We start from the raw sequence: 18,231 nt of genomic DNA, 5'->3' as shown, positions 1-18,231 counted from the left end.
ATCCATATGTCGTGATCCCGTGATCGTCGCGGGAACGTGATGGCCATAGGTTATTTATAGGCGCCAATAACATATCGATGAAAGACCCCATTCCCATTTCCGGTTGGGCACCTACTAATCACTTCAACTCCATCACCACTTGTGTTAGGAATTTTGATAAGATTATATTACAGACCCATTAACTTTGTTGCGTTCCATGCAATCAAAAAAAAAATCACTTATTGCATTATATCCCAGTGTCATAACTATAAAAATAAAATATTTGAAAATATAAAAGTTATCAATGACAGATAAAAAAACTGGGGCCAATAAATTCGAAGGTGATTTTTTTGTTTCTAAGTTATTAACTAAAAACAAAGCAGTTACCGTGTTCATAAGGATTTTCTGATAAACTTGTTATTTTTCGTTTTATCAAAATTTTTGTCGACAGGTCATATAAACACTCAATTTATTAAAGAGTGTGTTTGCTCATGAGTGTCCATGTCGAAGTCCAATCAAAGTTTTTTTTTTTAATTCTTCAATAAAGTTGTAAACACCTTTTGATAAACTGCCTGAAAAGCATCTCGTTGAATGCGTTTCACACGAAGATGGAGTGTGCGTTTCTCTGGCGCAAAAACGCGTTTCTCCTTTAAACGTATGTTCACAATTTTCCTCCATACATTGCATGTTAGCTTTTGTATGCCACATTGTATTGAGAACCAGAATTTGTATTCAAATTGAGAAAGACCATCATTTTTTTATGCAATTAAAACACCCCAAACGGACATTTTAAAAATTCAAAAAAAAAATCCATTCGAAATTTCATGAGTATAAAAAGTGACTTTCTCTTGTTAGTTTAAAACAAATTATCATCTTAAGCAAAGAGGTTATAGATGTTTTATGTTTTTAAGATAAGTGCATCGAAGATTGCAGATTGCCATACAATATTATGAAGTGGAGGAAAAACGGAAAACCTAAGGCCCTAACGCTGGACAGGAGCATAAACCACATAACAGTTAAGCGGTTTCAACTGTACTTTATAACGGGAAAACTTCTCACATAACAATGAGTGTTGTACGATTCAGGTTTAAGCTCAATGAGAAGGGGCCTCCTTTTTATAGCCCGGTCCGATACCACCGCTGAAAATTGTCTTGATGTTCTCAGCAGGAATTAAACTCAGGCATTCATCGTCATAGGCGGACATGCTAACCCCTACGCTATGGTGGCCTCCGATAAGCGATTCTTACTTAAGCGAATTCAATTGCATTGAATAACACCAAAGATGAATGGTTCTTTCTCTAAAGTTGCACTTAAGCGTATTACAGTAGAGCGGTTTCAAGTGTACTTTATAACGTCTGAAATGAATACAGTACAACTGTAACGCTTAATTTAAAACGGCAAAATACAAGAAATTTTTTTGGTTATGCTAAGTTCGGATAACTGAAATATGTTCCGAAGTTTGTAGAATTGAGAATGTTTTCCACTAACTTCAGTAAGTTAAAGGCTTTGTAATTAAAAGATCTGGAATTATAAAAATTATGAGGAATAGATGCTGAGCATATTTAGCAACTAGAGTAACTTAGCAAACGCAAAAATTTTATAACAAATGTTTTCATTTAAGCGGACTTGATGTCTTTGAATTGTGACTTTTTGGCATAAATTTGTATTTCAAATAAGCAGAGTGAAATGTCTTAAAAAATCTATTATATAAAAATGAAATTGTTGCGCTTTGTTTGTTTGTTTGTCTGTTCCGGCTGAACGGCTGAACCGATTTTCATGACATTTTCACAGATGGTAGAGTTTGGGCCCCCGGTGAAAATAGGGTACTACATTTTTTGAAATTTTGCATGTCAGCTTATGGTACTCCAAAAACACGAAATTGGTTTAAAATTTGATAGATGTATTTTTAGCGATTCACCTATCCGTTTTCGACTGTTATATTCTTTTCCGTAGTATAATTCTAAGATAATCTAGCTATTACACCCCATCAGTTTGTTTGTCCGCCTATGTCTCTGTCTTTACGTCCGTCTGTCTGTCCCTTTATCTGCCCGCCTATAAAATTTGATAAGGCTACAGTGTTAAACAAGTAAAAGCGTGCTAAGTTCGGCCGGGCGGAATCTGGGGAACCCACCACCATGGATTCTGCTAAAAATGTGTACAAAATAAATCTAGTTGAAAGGCAAATTTAATTCTAAATACCAAACTTCTGTTAAACCAGCAAAAATTAAAGCTTCTAGAAACCGAACAAGGTTGATCGAGAGACCGGTTTGCGTTGGAGCGATATCAGGTTATAGACTGATTTCGACCGTATTTGGCACATTTGTTGGAAGTCGTAACAGAACACTGCATGCAAAATTTCAGCCAAATCGGACAAAATTGCGGTTTGTAAGAACTCAAGTAGAGATAGTTTTATGTGAGTTATGATTCAGGTAATGAACCGATTTGGACCATACTCGGCCTACTTGGTGCAAAAAAAAAAAAAAAAACACTTGGTGCAAAATTTCAGACAATTTGGATAATAATTGCGCCCTCTAGCGGCTCAAGAAGTCAAGATCCGAAATCGGTTTATTATTTATGGGAGCTACATCAGGTTATGAACCGATTTGGACCATACTTGTTGGAAGTCCAAATAAAACACTTGTTGCAAAATTTCAGCTAACTTCTAGAAATATGCGTCTAAGACACCATAAAGTATATATATTCTTGATCGTCGTGACATTTTAAAACGATCTAGCCATGTCCGTCCGTCCGTCCGTCTGTCTGTTGAAAGCACGCTTACTATCGAAGGAGTAAAGCTAGCCGCTTCAAATTTTGCACAAATACTTTTTATTAGTGTAGGTCGGTTGGGATTGTAAATGGGCCAAATTGGTCCATGTTTTGATATAGCTGCCATATAAACCGATCTTGAGTCATGACTTCTTGAGCCTCTAGAGGGCGCAATTCTCGTCCGATTTGACTGAAATTTTAAACGTGGTATTTTGGTATTACTTCCAACAACTGTGCTAAGTATGGTTTAAATCGGTTCATAACCTGATATAGCTGCCATATAAACCGATCTTGAGACTTGACTTCTTCAGCTTTTAGAGGGCGCAATTCTCCGATTATCCGATTTGGCTGTAATTTTGCACGTGGTGTTTTGTTATCACTTCCAACAACTGTGCTAAGTATGATACAAATCGGTTCATAACCTGGTATAGCTGCCATAATAACCGATCATGGATCATGACTTCTTGAGCCGCTGGAGGGCGCAATTCTCATCCGATTTTGCATACATTTTGCTTGAGATGTTTTGTTATGACTTTCAACAACTGTGTTAAGTATGGCGGTACATAACCTGATATAGCTGCCATATAAACCGATCTGGGATCTAGACTTCTTGAGCCTCTAGAGGGCGCAATTCTCATCCGATTTGGCAGAAATTTTGTACAACGTCTTCTCCCATGATATTCAACATAGGTGGTTCGTGAACTAATGGGAATTTTATATTGGTATATTTGGGACTATGACCAGAGATCGGTATATATGGCAGCTATATCCAAATATGGTCCGATCTGTACCACATTTGACAGAAATGGGTAGGGGTCTACCAGAACACTTTGTGCCAAATTTAATCAAATTCGGGTAATAAATGGATCTTTTATGGCCTCAATACCCTATATCGGGAGAGTGGGTGGTCGGTTTAAGGGCAGCTATATCCAAAAATAGTCCGATCTGAATCGCACATCACAGAAATGAATAGGGGTCTACCAGAACTCACTGTGCCAAATTTCATCGAAATCAGATGAAAAATGCCAGACCACGACACTTCCTTGAAGGCAGAGATTCAAGGAATCACAGAATACCTCAAATAGTACAATGGTAACACTAGACATGCAATTGGTAACGTGCTCATGGATAGTCACATTGCTATTTAAGTCACCTCAATTGACACCCTTTTTTTTAAAAAAAAGGGTTAAAAACTCATGTAAATAATTTTTAAATGATCTAAATATTCTATAAAAATTCTACCATAGGTCTCTGAATACATCCAAGCCCAAAATTTAACCCAAATGCCATTAATAACTAAAAATACAGAGTACAGGGTTAAAGTACTACTTTTTCTAAGTTGGTGCCATATTCGCCAATAAAACTTCATTTTAGGAAGATTATAACAAGGACAAAAATGTTCCTTACCAAATTTGACTACAAGTAATTGAACAACAAAAATCTGTATATGTAAAATATATCGTGAAAACCTTGATATCAATTTTGGGAAAAAACAACAAATTATTTTCAAATTCTTTGGCTTGAATTTCTGTCGTACTTTTTCGATTTTTAGCATGAAAGTAACATAAAACTTCATTTTAGACGGATGGTTGCAATAGAAGAAATATTCCATTAAATTTTACTAGCAGTTTCAAAATAGATTATATATGTATATATAAAAAAATTTAAGGAAACTAAAGTATAAATTTGGGCATTTCATGCGAAAATTATGTGATGACAATTTTAAGTCTTAATTTTTGTGGTGTTCCACAGTGTTATGTTTAGAGTTTTTACGAATTTCAAGTATGTTCACTAAGCATTGGCATCACTACCACAATGGCCCCAAAGTAGTTGAGCATCAAGTAAAAGCACACACACACACTGTTAATTTCATTCATTTACTTGCAATTTATTTCTTAATGGGTCGATAGTAACTATACATTGATGGAGAATATGGATATTGTTGAGCACTGTAAAATGAGGAGCTGTACTGGGGATAACGTATATAGGACGGATAGTGGGCGAAATTCGAAATTCTGTTAACAGCTGGTTGCATTGGGGGATACTGAGGAGGAATTTGAGGTGGAGTTGGTATACTGTTGGGATAATAAGCAAAAGGTGTTGGTGGATAAGCAGCGCCAGTTGGTGGATAAGCAGCACCACCACCATGAGGATAATAGGGATATGGAGAACCACCGAATCGAGTTGCAGGAGGAGGAATAAGTCCTATAAATATCGGTATAAGTTGCGTGATGATCGGTAAAAGTTCGGCTATAATTTCTGCTGGAGTTTTGGAACCACCTGGTGGTGCTTGTGTTGGTGGTGATGTTGGTGGTGCCGTTGGTGGTGCTGTTGGTGGGGCTGTTGGTGGTGCTGTTGGCGGTGCTGTTGGTGGTGGTGTTGGAGGCGGTGTACTACTTCCACCACCACCGTTTCCACCATTGCCGCCACTGTATTTGTTTAGAAAATGATGCAGAAATGTTTTATCATCAACAGAACGCTCGATTAAATCATCCTCCAGTTGACCCACGACCAATTGATAGGGTTCATCATCATTATCCTTAGGACCCAGTGGCTCGGTAAGCACACAGCCGACAAGGCACACCACCAATGAAAACGTAAGCAAAGAGCGATGACACAACATCATGTTCTTTGTTGGCTCGAGAGTGAAAACTGACTTTTCACCTTTGGCCATTTCTCTAGCTTTTATACAAGTTCTGGTAGGCATTGTTCGCTGTGGCATGGACTTCCCAAAGACCACGGGCTCAAAAATGTCACAAATCAAGTTTTAGCTCGAATACTTTAGGAGCTTGTATTTTCTGGTCAATATCGTTTTTTAATCAGATTTTTTTTTTGTTGGCTGAGTGAAGAACCAATAAAAATTCTAATTTCCATTTTATTCCGATAATGCAACCTATTTAATGCTGGGTATCCATAGACCATCATGTGTGCTGTGCGTCGACAACGGCAACGAAGGGTTGCTGCATGAGAGGCAAACTATTTTTTTGGTTGCATTTTTATGATAACCGAAAATGCTTGTAAAACAGAATTTGAATGAAATATAAAAAACCCAAAAAAATGAAAGTAAATCAATGAAAGAAATGGTTCCATCCACAAAAAAACTCAATGACATTTTTATTCGCCTACTTGAGATGCAAGAAAAACTTTATCTGATGACTACGATGAGTGGTTGTCTTGTTTTATATCGAGATATTGTAAGTTGACGTTTGATGTTGTTGCTAACTTTCTTAAACAATAAAAAAAGGTTTTGAAATTAATTTATAGAACATGCCTATATAATGTTTTTGGGATAGATTTCAATGCTTAATAGGTCAAGATGAATTTAAGTAACATACGGTGCCTTTGAAAAAATAAATAAAAATTTAATAATCGAAACTGCTGTCAACCTTTATTCCAAAGAAATGTTTAACTTTCTTGAATGCATCCCTCGATTTAGTAGTGCAAACAACGTTTTTGATAACTAAAAGTTGAGTTTTTTTCTCTTGGGAGTAAAATAAGTACAAAATGTCATTAAATTTAGTAAAGCTAAACTACTGTATGCCCAGCTCCATGTATCTTCTGCAAATCTTATGTGGAAGCCAAAATAAGGGTGTCGGTTTAAAAGGCGGCTATGGATGGACCTATGTGTATCTTATTGGAGTTGATGTAAAAATAAATAAAAACGTGCCAAGTTCGGCAGGGATGAATCTTGGGAACCCAAAAATGGATTCTGCTAAAAGTTTACACACAACGAACTTAGTTGAAAGGCATAGTTATACTTGGTTATAGACCGGGTAATAAGGTTATAAACCGATTTAAACCGTCATGACACGATTTTTTAAAGTCGTAACAGAACACCACTTGCGAAATTTCAGCCCAATCGGATGAAAATTGCGGCATTTAGGGGCTTAAAATGTCAAATCTGGAGATCGGTTTATATGGAAGCTATAACAGACTGTATATTGATTTGGAACATACTTGTCACGATTGTTGCAAGTCATAACATAACACTAGTTGCAAGATTTAGGTCCAATCAGATAGCAAATGCAGCATCCAGCGGCTCAATGATTTAGTTTAGACGGCACTTGATGCGATTTTTTCGAGTCATAACGGAACACTAAGTGCAAAATTTAAGACCAATCATATAACTGCAGTTTCTAGGGGCTCAAAAAGTCAAGTCGAAGCACTACTTAATTTAAGACGTACATATATCGAAATCTGGACCGATATGGCTCACTTGCAATCCTCAACGACTAACTTCACTCAACGGCTACAATATCAACTTCAAAAGAAGTAACTGTGCATAATTTCGAGCGGCTAGCGTTCGACCTCTATCGTGATTTCCACAGACGGACGGACTTTAGGGTTAGGTTGAAAATAGGGTGCAGATATTAATCCACAATATGCCACTATGGACATACACTTAAGCCAGTAATCGGCTTGTTGTGCGCTCTTAAAACTTTAAAGTAACCTCTAAAAAGAAAATTTTAGGTTAGGAATTCCGTGCTACTTACAAAATCCTTAATTGGTTCATGTCTGGCATTGTGTCTCACTCCTAAGTGCCGGTATCTGTTAGACGCGAAAGCCGAGCAATGACAAAGCAAATGCTCCAACGTCTCCTCATCTTCCCCGCATGCCCTACACATGCTATCACTTGCCGCACCGATTTTACATAAATGAGCTCGTAGTCCTATGTGTCCCGTTATGATACCAATAGCTATACTGACCACCTTCTTACTTTCTTTCAGTAATAGCCTCGTCTTCTCACGATCTGGATCCCCCCATAGGATTTTCCCCGTCGTACCGACCGTTTTACTGTTCCACAATGCTGCATGCGCATTTGTCGCTCACTCCCTTAACTCGGACTGCGTCGACCCGAAAGGTTCTGGTTAACCAAGTTTATTGACGGAAGTTCTCTGGCCTTCATCCCCAAATCGTCTGCCCTTTCATTCCCCCTTACTCCGTTATGGCCCGGCGCCCAAACGATGCCGATTTTGTCATGCTCAGAGAAGGCGGAAGGCGTTTATCTCCTTCTTACACTGCAAGACTGTTCGTGACCTTACCGTCCTGGTTGTAATTGCCCTTGTGGCAATTTTACTGTCGGTAAAGATGTTCACACTCGACATCCTCGCGTTGGCACCACACCACTTCACGCATTCCTTGATCACCTGGATCTCCGCCTGCAGGATCGCATTATGGTCAGGCAGTCTAAAACAGATGTCAGTCCCTGGGTTCTGAATGTAGACCCCCGGGCCCACTCTGTCCTCTAGCTTTGATCCATCCATGATCTTCCCGATGGCAATACTAGGGTTCCGTCAATCCAAGACTGTGCCGATGGCAGCAGTGCCTCGCACTCGACTTCAAGGTTCATCTCAGGCATCCGATCGGAAATCTCTACCCTTCCATCCAGGTTTCCTATGGTCGCCTCGATTATACCGCTATGGTATGAGCTGCTTCCCTACTCAATCCATTCTCGCCTTAAGTCTCATAGCCCCAGTATCTGCCTCAGACTTAATCTGTATGTCAATGGGTCGGATATGTTGAATTGTCTCCAGTGCCCTAGTGGGCGTGGTCCTCATCGCTCCGTCTATGACAAGACAACATGTTCTCTGGACCTGTTGTATGGTTCTTTTGTTGCACTTTTTCTCCATAGCAGTCCACCAAACTACCGAGGCATATGTAAGTATTGGTCTAATCACGCTCCTGTAGAGCCAGTGGACTCTCCTCGGATTCAGGCCTCATTTCGAGCCTACGGGCCGTCTACATAGTGCCCAACATCTGTGAGCCTTCTCAGTACGCTCCTAAATGTGACACTTCCAATTCAGTTTCTTGGAAGTGTCACATTCAGGAGCGTACTGAGAAGGCTCACAGATGTTGAGCACTATGAAGACTATTGGGTTAGGTTAGATTTGAGTGGCAGTTAGCCATCTGACTCACTCAGACGTTTTCGTCCATTATGATACCACAGGAAGAGGAGAAGATGCCTCCTAGTTCCGTTGAACCATCCAGATCGCTTTAAAAAGTCCAACAACTTCCGAATGTTCACATCCACTAAATCAGACAAGTTCTCATAGAAATGCGAACCTAAAATGGAACTCCTTATGCCTGCCAGTGCGGGATACACACACAGTACATATTCTATAGTTTAATCTTTCTCAACGTCCTTACAACTTCTGCAAAAGTCTTTACTTGCAACCTTCAGTCTGTCAGCATGTTTAGCAATCAGACAATGACCTGTCATGACGAACGCAATGACTGTGACGTCTGTTCTAGCCAGCGACAGCAAAGCGGTAGACCTCTTCAAGTCTATTTTGGGCCACATAATTTTGGAGTGTTCACAACCCGCCCTTTGCGATCATTTATCATTCCTTGCTCTTCGGGCCTGATCCTGAACACCTAGCTTACATGTCGCTAGAGACATACCCACAGATTCGAGTTCCCCTGGGATGTGTAAGGTACAATTCCTTGGGATATCTCCCGGCGACCAGAACAGGTGATTTTGGACTGTTCAGCCATCTCGTTGAGAGAGTCGATGGCGGTTTCTGAATTCAAATATACGTTCTGCAGGGATTTGATAGCTGGACGGACGGGCTTACATGGCTAGATCTAGAATATATAAACTGGCAGGGACGTAGCCAGGTGGGGCGTGCCTATGGACAGAACGGATGATAAAAAGAGAGAGAAGACATGCAGCCTTTGCTGGGTACCGAATCAAAAAATCCAAATCATGCATTAAAATGAAAATCGAAAAACAAATGCCTTCGTAAATTTCAAAATACCACTTCAAAATCGGCCAAAATTTTAACAAATAAAAATTCAAACTCGTATATCCCCGAAACCAGTGGAGGTATTGTACACTACAAGCGGACTTTTTGTAGGGATTTTTGAGCACTCTCCAGCAAAAGAATTTTGAAAATCGGTTCACAAATGAAAATTTGGCAACCGGAACAATTTTTCGAAATGCCGAGCTGACCAATTTTAGGGGCGTACCAAGAGAGGGCCGGCCAACCTAGGACCTTTAAATATTGCACACGATCTCTAACACCTCGGCTCTAACCATTTCAAATTTCAAAGAGATATTTCTATCCTTTCTCAAATGGCAAACTTTTTATCAGATTTTTACGATTTTCTGAGCCTGTGTAATCTCGTCAACCATGTGATATATAGTGGAATAATATTCAGATTGGTCAGAATGCAACTCTTCTTTTTCTGATGGGCTGTCTTCTCAGTTCTCATGTGGACCACCTCCATCAGGAGACAAAGGATTACCCATGCGATGACATAACTGCATGCTGCCATTCAAATCATCATCTTGTGGACAGGCATCCAAAGACGAGAAGCCTTATGGTGGATCAACATGAGCGAGAGGTTTGGCGCTACAAGCGAACCTCTAGATCATGCGGCATGTCAAGCGAGTCTAGACAACATTCATGCAGACACGTTAGTATATGCGGTGGAAAGCTACCGGTTGAATGTGGTCCTTGAGGACCACCAATCGCACCTGAAGAAGTTGACCTCCCCCGGCATACCAGAGTAGTTCTGGCTCAATTACGTTCCGGCAGATGCAGCCGTCTCAACTTCTACAGAGTTAGGATTGACGGCAACGTGCAGGATGTGTGTTCCGAATGTGATAAGGGACGTATTTGACTCGGACTCAGATCCGATATGGACTATTCGATTCAGAACCAGATTCCAGATGGACGGGTACCACCTTAGCCGCAGGGTTTCTGTATCTGTATATTCAGCAGAATCAAGCAGACCAAAGATAGAGCACAATACACTGCTACAACAACAACAAATGATCCAAATGCGATATATAATCATCTTCCGATTTAATTTCTCACCTTGAGTCTCGCAAAAAGCGAATTTTAATCCGATTTTGATAAATTTTATTGGTTTTTTGACACTTTTGCCATATACTTACTAATTTTGACCATTTTTAGATGTACCTGCAATATATTTACTGCGCCTCTGAAAGTTTTTATGCGTCATAAAAGGTGTATTTATAACCAAATTTGCGAAAATTGAGTTTTAAAGAAGCTGCAACACTGTCGACAAATACGCAAATAAAAATTTGCCTATTGACTTTCCATCAAGGAACAAGGGCAAACTTCTCACATATCAGTGAGTGTTTTGCGATTTAAGTTTTAAGCTCAATGATGAGTGGTCTCATGGGCGAGCTGCAGTTTGGGGAGAAGTATTTACAAGGCCAAGAAACCCACACATGTCACTGGCATTAGGAGGGGATAACCATCGCTGAAAATTTTTTCTGATCTAATCTTGATCTAATGTATTCTTGATTTCTCGCCAGGATTCTAACCCAGGCGTTCATCGTCATAGCCGGACATGTTAACCTCTGCGCTACGGTTGCCTCCCGGCACAAATACGACGATTATACAATAATTATTCTTATTTCTATTCCTTATATCTAATCTTATTTTAATTTTGTTCTTTTCAGATTTTTAAATATATGAGAATTTATGAAATTTTCATTTTGGTAAGTTAATGTAAATTATTTTTTTCCAAGTTTTAAGTAAAAGTAGCAAATTATGACAAAGTGAAATATATTACCATTGTTCAATTACATCACATTCCTCTCTAGCAACATAGTTTTTAAATTGTCGTAATCGATAAATCAAAGCCTGTACCATTCCTACGGGAAATGTTTAGTCAATCGCCCCAAATATGCAAATTGCAAATTTTGCCCATGAACATTCCACTAAGGAACAGGGGCAAACTTCTCACATATCAATGAGTGCAGTCCGATTCAAGTTTAAGCTCAATGATATGGGGCCTCCTTTTTATAGCCGAGTCCGAACGGCGTGCCGCAGTGCGACACCTCTTTGGAGAGAAGTTTTACATGGCATAGTACCTCACAAATGTTGCCAGCATTAGAAGGGGAAAACCATCGCTGAAAAATTTTTTTCTGATGTTCAGCGTCATAGGCGGACATGCTAACCTCTGCGCTACGGTGGTCTCCAATCGCCCCAAATATACCGGTCCTAAACTTGAGAAGTTATGACGATTGAAAATTTTCATTTCCTGTAGTAACTACAGGGAATGAAAATTTTCAATCGTCATAACTTTTGATTTTTAATTATTTTTTAAAAATCGCTTAATGATTGTTAAAAATTGCTTATGCGTTATATATATATGCTTGCTAATGTTATTTCCCTTAAAAATACTTGCAAAGTATACTCATCCTTTTCGAACTGTCCCAGGACCTATCCTACGGTGTTTGAATGTTGGTAATTCGTCACCTCGAGCGACAAACCCTTATAAAAGTGATAGGTTTTTTCCATGAAAGAGGGCGAAAACTGGTACCGGTCCCTATTATTAGAGCACCTATCCAATGACAGGTTTGAGACCTTTCTAATTTCCCGTAGGGATGAGATAAAGCATCACAAGAACAGTCTTTCAAGTACATCATACATACAGTACATACTACACCACTACTGTGGTACAAGGTATTATAACTTAGTACATTTGTTTGTAACACCTAGATGGAAGAGAGATAGACCCATTGATAAGTATACCGATCGACTCAGAGTCACTTTCTGATTCGAATTAGCTATGTCCGTCTGTCTGTCTGTTCATCTTAATTTGTGTACAAAGTACAGGTCGCAGTTTTCATCCGATCGTCTTACCATTTGGTACAGGCATCCTTTTCGGCCCAGAGACGAAGCCTATTGAAATTGGAAAAAATCGGTACAGATTTGGATATAGCTCCCATATATATGTTCGTCCGATTTTCAGTAATACTGCAATAAAATGGTCATTTGTTAACCGATTCTCTTGAAATTTTTTACAGGAAGGATTTTTTTGTTACTCTCGATATTACTGGTAAATTTCATGGAAATCGGTTCAGATTTAGATATAGCTCTCATATATATATCGCCCGATTTTCACTCTTAGAGCCACGCAAGCGCATTTATTAGCCAATCTTCCTAAAACTTCGTACAACGCTTTCCTCGAGAACTGTCACAGTATTTGAGAAGTTTGCTTCAAATCGGCTCAGATTTAGATATAGCTCGCATATATATGTTCGTTCGATTTGCAGTAATATTGCAATAAAATGGTATTTTGTTAACCAATTCCCTCGAAATTCGGCAGGAGGAATTTTCTTATGACTCTCAATATTACTGGTGAGTTTCGTGGAAATCGGGTCAGATTTAGATATAGCTCCCATATATATGTTCGTCAGATTTTGGGTAATTGGCGATAATGTTGTCATTTGTCAACCGTAGTTAATACAGTTTGAACATATTTGCTCGTTTTTATGTGGCAATGGAGATTATCATATTTCTCATAAAACAAATGCTTTTAAATTAACAGATATATTTTTTTTTGTTTTAAATATGTAGTACAGTTCCATCGTCCATTTAATTCCCAAAAGAAATCTAAGTCACTGCCAACACTTGTCGTTAGCAATTACTTTATAAGGTCACTCCCTTTGCAGGTCAATAGAAGGAAACACTTAAAATTCGTCATAATCTTGCTGACTAATTTGTTTAACAAAGGAACAAACACATATAGGACAACTGACTACATATTTATGTATATGTGTGTGTGTGGCAGGACGACTTTGTTGCAAGTAAACATATTAAATTTCCATTACCATGGTTGTAAACATGCAAAACCTTAAAAACAAACACTTCACTGTTTGCCAACTACCGATGCGCCAGCCAGCCAGCCATCATTCCAGTGACCCAGTCTGAAACTTGGGTGTAGTGGTGTCTCCCATTTATGTGGGTCTCTGGAAGTTGTTGTTGTTGTTTTGTTCGATTTGGCTGCCGTTTGTTTTTTCTTTTTTTTTTGTCTCCTTACTTTGTATTTGACGGTCAGGAAGTGATTTAGACATTTGTTTGCGGTGCATACTTGTATGTCGGACTTGTTTAGAAAGCGGTCAGTTTGGTTGGCCATACCGCCAAAATGTCTGTTTACTATTTGTGCATAGCCGCTCGTACACACATAATTTGCGACAGACGGCCAGACCGTTTGATTGACGGAACGTCCAACCGACTGGCAAATTCATATCGGGACAAGCGTTAAGAATTTAAATGTTCCCCCACCGTGAGGTGTATGGTGTTAACCACTAAATGATGGCTTGCCAAAAGCCAAGGAACAAAAACAAAACTAAAATGTTTGCTTGATTAACTGGAAACACATATTTGCATGTTAGCAAAAGCTATTTGTGTGTGTGCTTCCAATTTTGTAAAAAAAAAAATGACCAAGATGGCAAATAACAAAATCCGGTGTAAGAATTTCAATTAAAGTACAGGAAATTTTAAGACGATAGCCTTTTATATTTTAATGAAAACTGGCCGAACCGGGCCCGCTCCGCTGGGCCTTCTCTAATTATCTAATATCTTTTTAGAGTGGGGACACTTCGCCCTGAATGTGGATATCGAATTCGTGCCACTGTAGCCTATGTCCGCCTATGATTCTGAACGCCTGGGTTCGGTGACAACATCGGACAAATATAAAAACGATGGTTATCGCCTCTTAATGCAGGCGACATTTGCGAGGTAACATGGCCTGCACTGTCAAGTAAAAAATTTTCCCCAAAGAGGTGTCGCACTGAGGCAAGCTCTTTAGACTCGGCTATAAAGAGGTCCGTTATCATTGAATTTAAACTAGAATCGGAAAGCACTCATGTGTGAGTGCTTTCCCCTGTTCGGTTCGTGGGTAAATTTTTACTCTACTCCTAAATGCCTTTCATTTGAGTCCTATATTACCGTATTGGTAAATATTTCCGGTTTAGGAGGTATTTCGGGAGTGGTCACTTGGCCATTAAAGTAAATATATCTACTTTCAAAAACATTTCATATGAGCCCCTTACTGGCATGATCGGTAAATAAGTTGTGTTTGAGGATGGGATGGACCCCAGGGTCTTTGTCCTGAAATGAATATCAATTTTCCGAAAATCAATCAATTTCCACCCCAAATAGCTTTTATATAATAACATGGCTCTATAACCAATCTCCGAGATCTGGTGTTTTTGAAAATGAAGGTAAGGGGAAGTGCTTTATAGGGGAGACAATTCCACTCAAAAATGGATATCAAATTCATGCTCCACTCCCAAATCCCCTTAAATCTGAGCCCCATATTGCCATGGTCGATAAGTATGAAGCATTTGGAGGGTGTTTTGGGGTTGGGGCGGCCACCGGGACTTTGTCGTGAAAAAAATATCAAATTCGTTTTTTACTCCCAAATACCGTTGATTTGAGCTCCATATTGCTATAGTCGGAAATGAAGTTTAGTTTAGGGGGTGATTTAGGACGTACCCCCAAGCACTTGACTTCAAAATTGAATATCAAATTCGTTTTCTACTCTCAAATACATTTCATTTGAGTCACATATTGCCATAATGGGTAGGTTAATTGACGACGAATTTTTAGGAGCAAAAGCGCAAAATGTCGTATTCGTAATCTACTCCCAAATATCTTTCATTTGAATCCCATATAGCCATGGTCGGCTGATATGCCCATTTGGGGGTATTTGGGGTTTGGGGCGACCTCTCATTATTTTGACCAATTTTTTTTATGTCATATTTGTAATCTACTGCCGAATACTTTTTATTTAAGTTCCATATTGATAGGAACGTCGTAAATATCTGTTTAGAGGAGTTTTGGGTTGGGGCCCAACATGTAAAACGATATTCGTTTTCTAGTCTCCAATACCTTTCATTTGAAACCCATATTGTGCTTATCATTCCAATTTTGGTTTTGAGTGACGTTTTTTGGGTAAGGGGAGGGCCCGCCACCATGCGATATCTAAAAATTATATAACCTATGACCATTTTAAGAAAATCGGTTCAGCCGTTTTTGATTCTACGGAATCAAAACTTTGCACAGAATATTTTTTTGTCCATAAGCAGGTTAAGTTCGAAGATGGGCTATATCGGACTATATCTGACTATATGTTGATATAGCCCCCATATGGACCGATCCGCCGATTTAGAGTCTTAGGCCAATAAAAGCCACATTTATTATCCGATTTTGCTGAAATTTGGGACAGTGGGCCCTCCGACATCCTTCGTCAATTTGGTTCAGATCGGTCAAGATTTGGATATAGCTGCCATATAGACCGATTCTCCGATTTAGGGTCTTAGGCCCATAAAAGCCACATTTATTATCCGATTTTGCTGAAATTCGGGACAGTGAGTTGTGTAACGCCCTTCGATACCCTTCGTCAATTTGGTTCAGATCAGCTGCCATATAGACCGATCCTCCGATTTAGGGTCTTAGGCCCATAAAAGGCGTATTTATTGTCCGATGTCGACGAAATTTGGGACAGTGAGTTAAGTTAAGTCTCTTGAGATACTTCTGCATTATCGCACAGATCGGCCCAGATTTGGATATAGCTGCCATATAGGTTTTGTGGGCCATAAAAGCCGCATTTATTGTCCGATGTTGCCGAAATTTGGGACAAAGATTTAAGTTAAGCCCCTCCTCATATTTCTGCAATTTGGTCTATATCGTTCAAGATTTGCATATAGCTGCCACATAGACCGATCTCTCGATTTAAAGTCTTGGCCCCATAAAAGACGCATTTTTATTCCGATTTCACTGAAATTTTACATACTGACTTATGTAATGCTTTTCGATATCCCTGTCGTGCATAGTTCAGATCGGTTTATTTTAAGATATAACTACTAAAAAAGCCAATGTTTTATTATATACAATTGAACAATGACTTTTACGTTTTAGTATTTGGTCCAAATCGGAACATATAGTGATATAGCTGCTATGGTGGTTAAGGTATGAATTTTGCACCGGATTTTGACGAAAGATGGTTTACATATATACCAGAGGTGGTGGGTATTATTATCCGATTTTACTGAAATTTGGGACAGTGAGTTGTGTTAGGCCAGCTGACACCCCTCTTCAATTTGGCCCAGATCGGTCCAGATTTGAATATAGCTGCCATATAGACCGATCTCTCGATTTAAGGTTTTGGGTCCATAAAAGGCGCATTTATTGTCCGATTTCGCCAAAATTTGGGACAGCGAGTTAAGTTAAACCCCTTGACATATTTCTCCAATTTGGCCTAGACCGATCAAGACTTGGATATAGCTGCCATATAGACCGATCTCCCGATTTAAGGTTTAAGGCCCATAAAAGGAGCATTTATTGTCCGATTTCACTGAAATTTGACACAGTGATTTATGTTAGGCTTTTCGACATCTGTGTAGTATATGATTCAGAACGGATTATTTTTAGATATAGCTACTTAAAAGACCAATATTTTGTTATACACAATTGAACAATGACTTGTACAATACTTATTAGTATTTGGCCCAAATCGGAACGTATTCCGATATAGCTGCTATTGGGCATAAGGTATGCATTATCCACCGGATTTTGACGAAAGGTGGTTTACATATATGCCCGTGGTGGTGGGTATTCAAAGTGCGGCCCGTCCGAACTTAACGCCTTTTTACTTGTTAATTGTAAGAAGATGTTTCCTTCCAGACCAACCTAAACAAAAATTTCAAGGTAATCGGTTCAGCCGTTTTTGAGTCTATGCGGAACAAACAAACACAAATTCATTTTTATATTCGAGAAGAGGTGGCAAGAGGTGGTTTATTTGACGTCCTAATATGTGTGCAAAGTTTCATAAAATCGGCACAGATATAGACATAGCTTACATACATCTCTTTCATCCAAAATGTAGTTTTAAGGCTATAGCCGCCACAATCCGATCTTTACATAATTTAGCCGAGGTGTTTTATCTCACGTCCTAATATGTGTACAAAGTTTCATAAAAATCGGCACAGATTTTGATATAGCTCTTATATATATATATATATATATTTCATCCGACTTATCCTACCTTAACAAGATTTACCACAAGTTGTTTTATTTGACGTCCCAATACGTGTGGAAAATTTCATAAAATTCGGTTTAGATTTAGATATAGCTCTCAGATATATCTTTCATCCGATATAGATTTTAAGCCTTTAGGAACCACAATTTTGCTCCGATTTTTACAAAATTTACCATAAGACGTCTTATTTGACGTCCCAATACGCGCGCAAAATTTCATTAAAATCAGTCTTGATATAGCTCATATATATATTTCATCCGATATTGACTTTTAAGCCAGTATAAGCCACAATTTTGATAAGATCTCTACAATATTGGGACTGCGATGTTCTTTCTGACAGTATGTGTGCAAAATTTCATCAAAATCGGTACAGATTTCAATATTTCTCCCACATAAATAAATCTTTATCTGATATGCGCTTTTGAGGCTGTAGAAATCCACAATTTTTGTCCTATCGTAAGAAAATCTTACAAGGTTCTATTCGATATTTCAATAGGTATGCAAAATTAAAGTCTGACAAGATTTGGAGACAAATTCTATATATTAAAAGAAGTACGGAGACTAGGTGGCGTAGGGTATTACATAGTCGGCTGGTTTAAGTTTGTTTAAAACTTGGTAAATACGATCCATGGTGGATGCTACAAAAGATTCGTTGCAACCGATCTTAGAGCGCCT

General features: G+C 38.8%; 1 protein-coding gene across 2 annotated transcripts in view; it reads left to right on the top strand.

Annotated features, from left to right (window-relative positions):
* Positions 1-18,231, top strand: part of LOC106090497 (unconventional myosin IC) — a 102,269-nt gene that overhangs the window by 17,557 nt on the left and 66,481 nt on the right. Inside the window, exon 2 of one of the 2 annotated variants that reach the window (XM_059360358.1) lies at positions 11,183-11,221. The exons of the other annotated variant lie outside the window; for it this stretch is intronic. The gene's annotated coding sequence lies outside the window, so the exon portion shown is untranslated. The remainder of the gene's footprint in view (positions 1-11,182; positions 11,222-18,231) is intronic. 2 annotated transcript variants of the gene reach the window in all.

Source organism: Stomoxys calcitrans, chromosome 1 (assembly GCF_963082655.1).
Source record: "Stomoxys calcitrans chromosome 1, idStoCalc2.1, whole genome shotgun sequence".
NCBI lineage: Eukaryota > Metazoa > Arthropoda > Insecta > Diptera > Muscidae > Stomoxys > Stomoxys calcitrans.
Note: the sequence above shows the minus strand (reverse complement) of the source record. Positions and strands in the feature narration are given on the sequence as shown.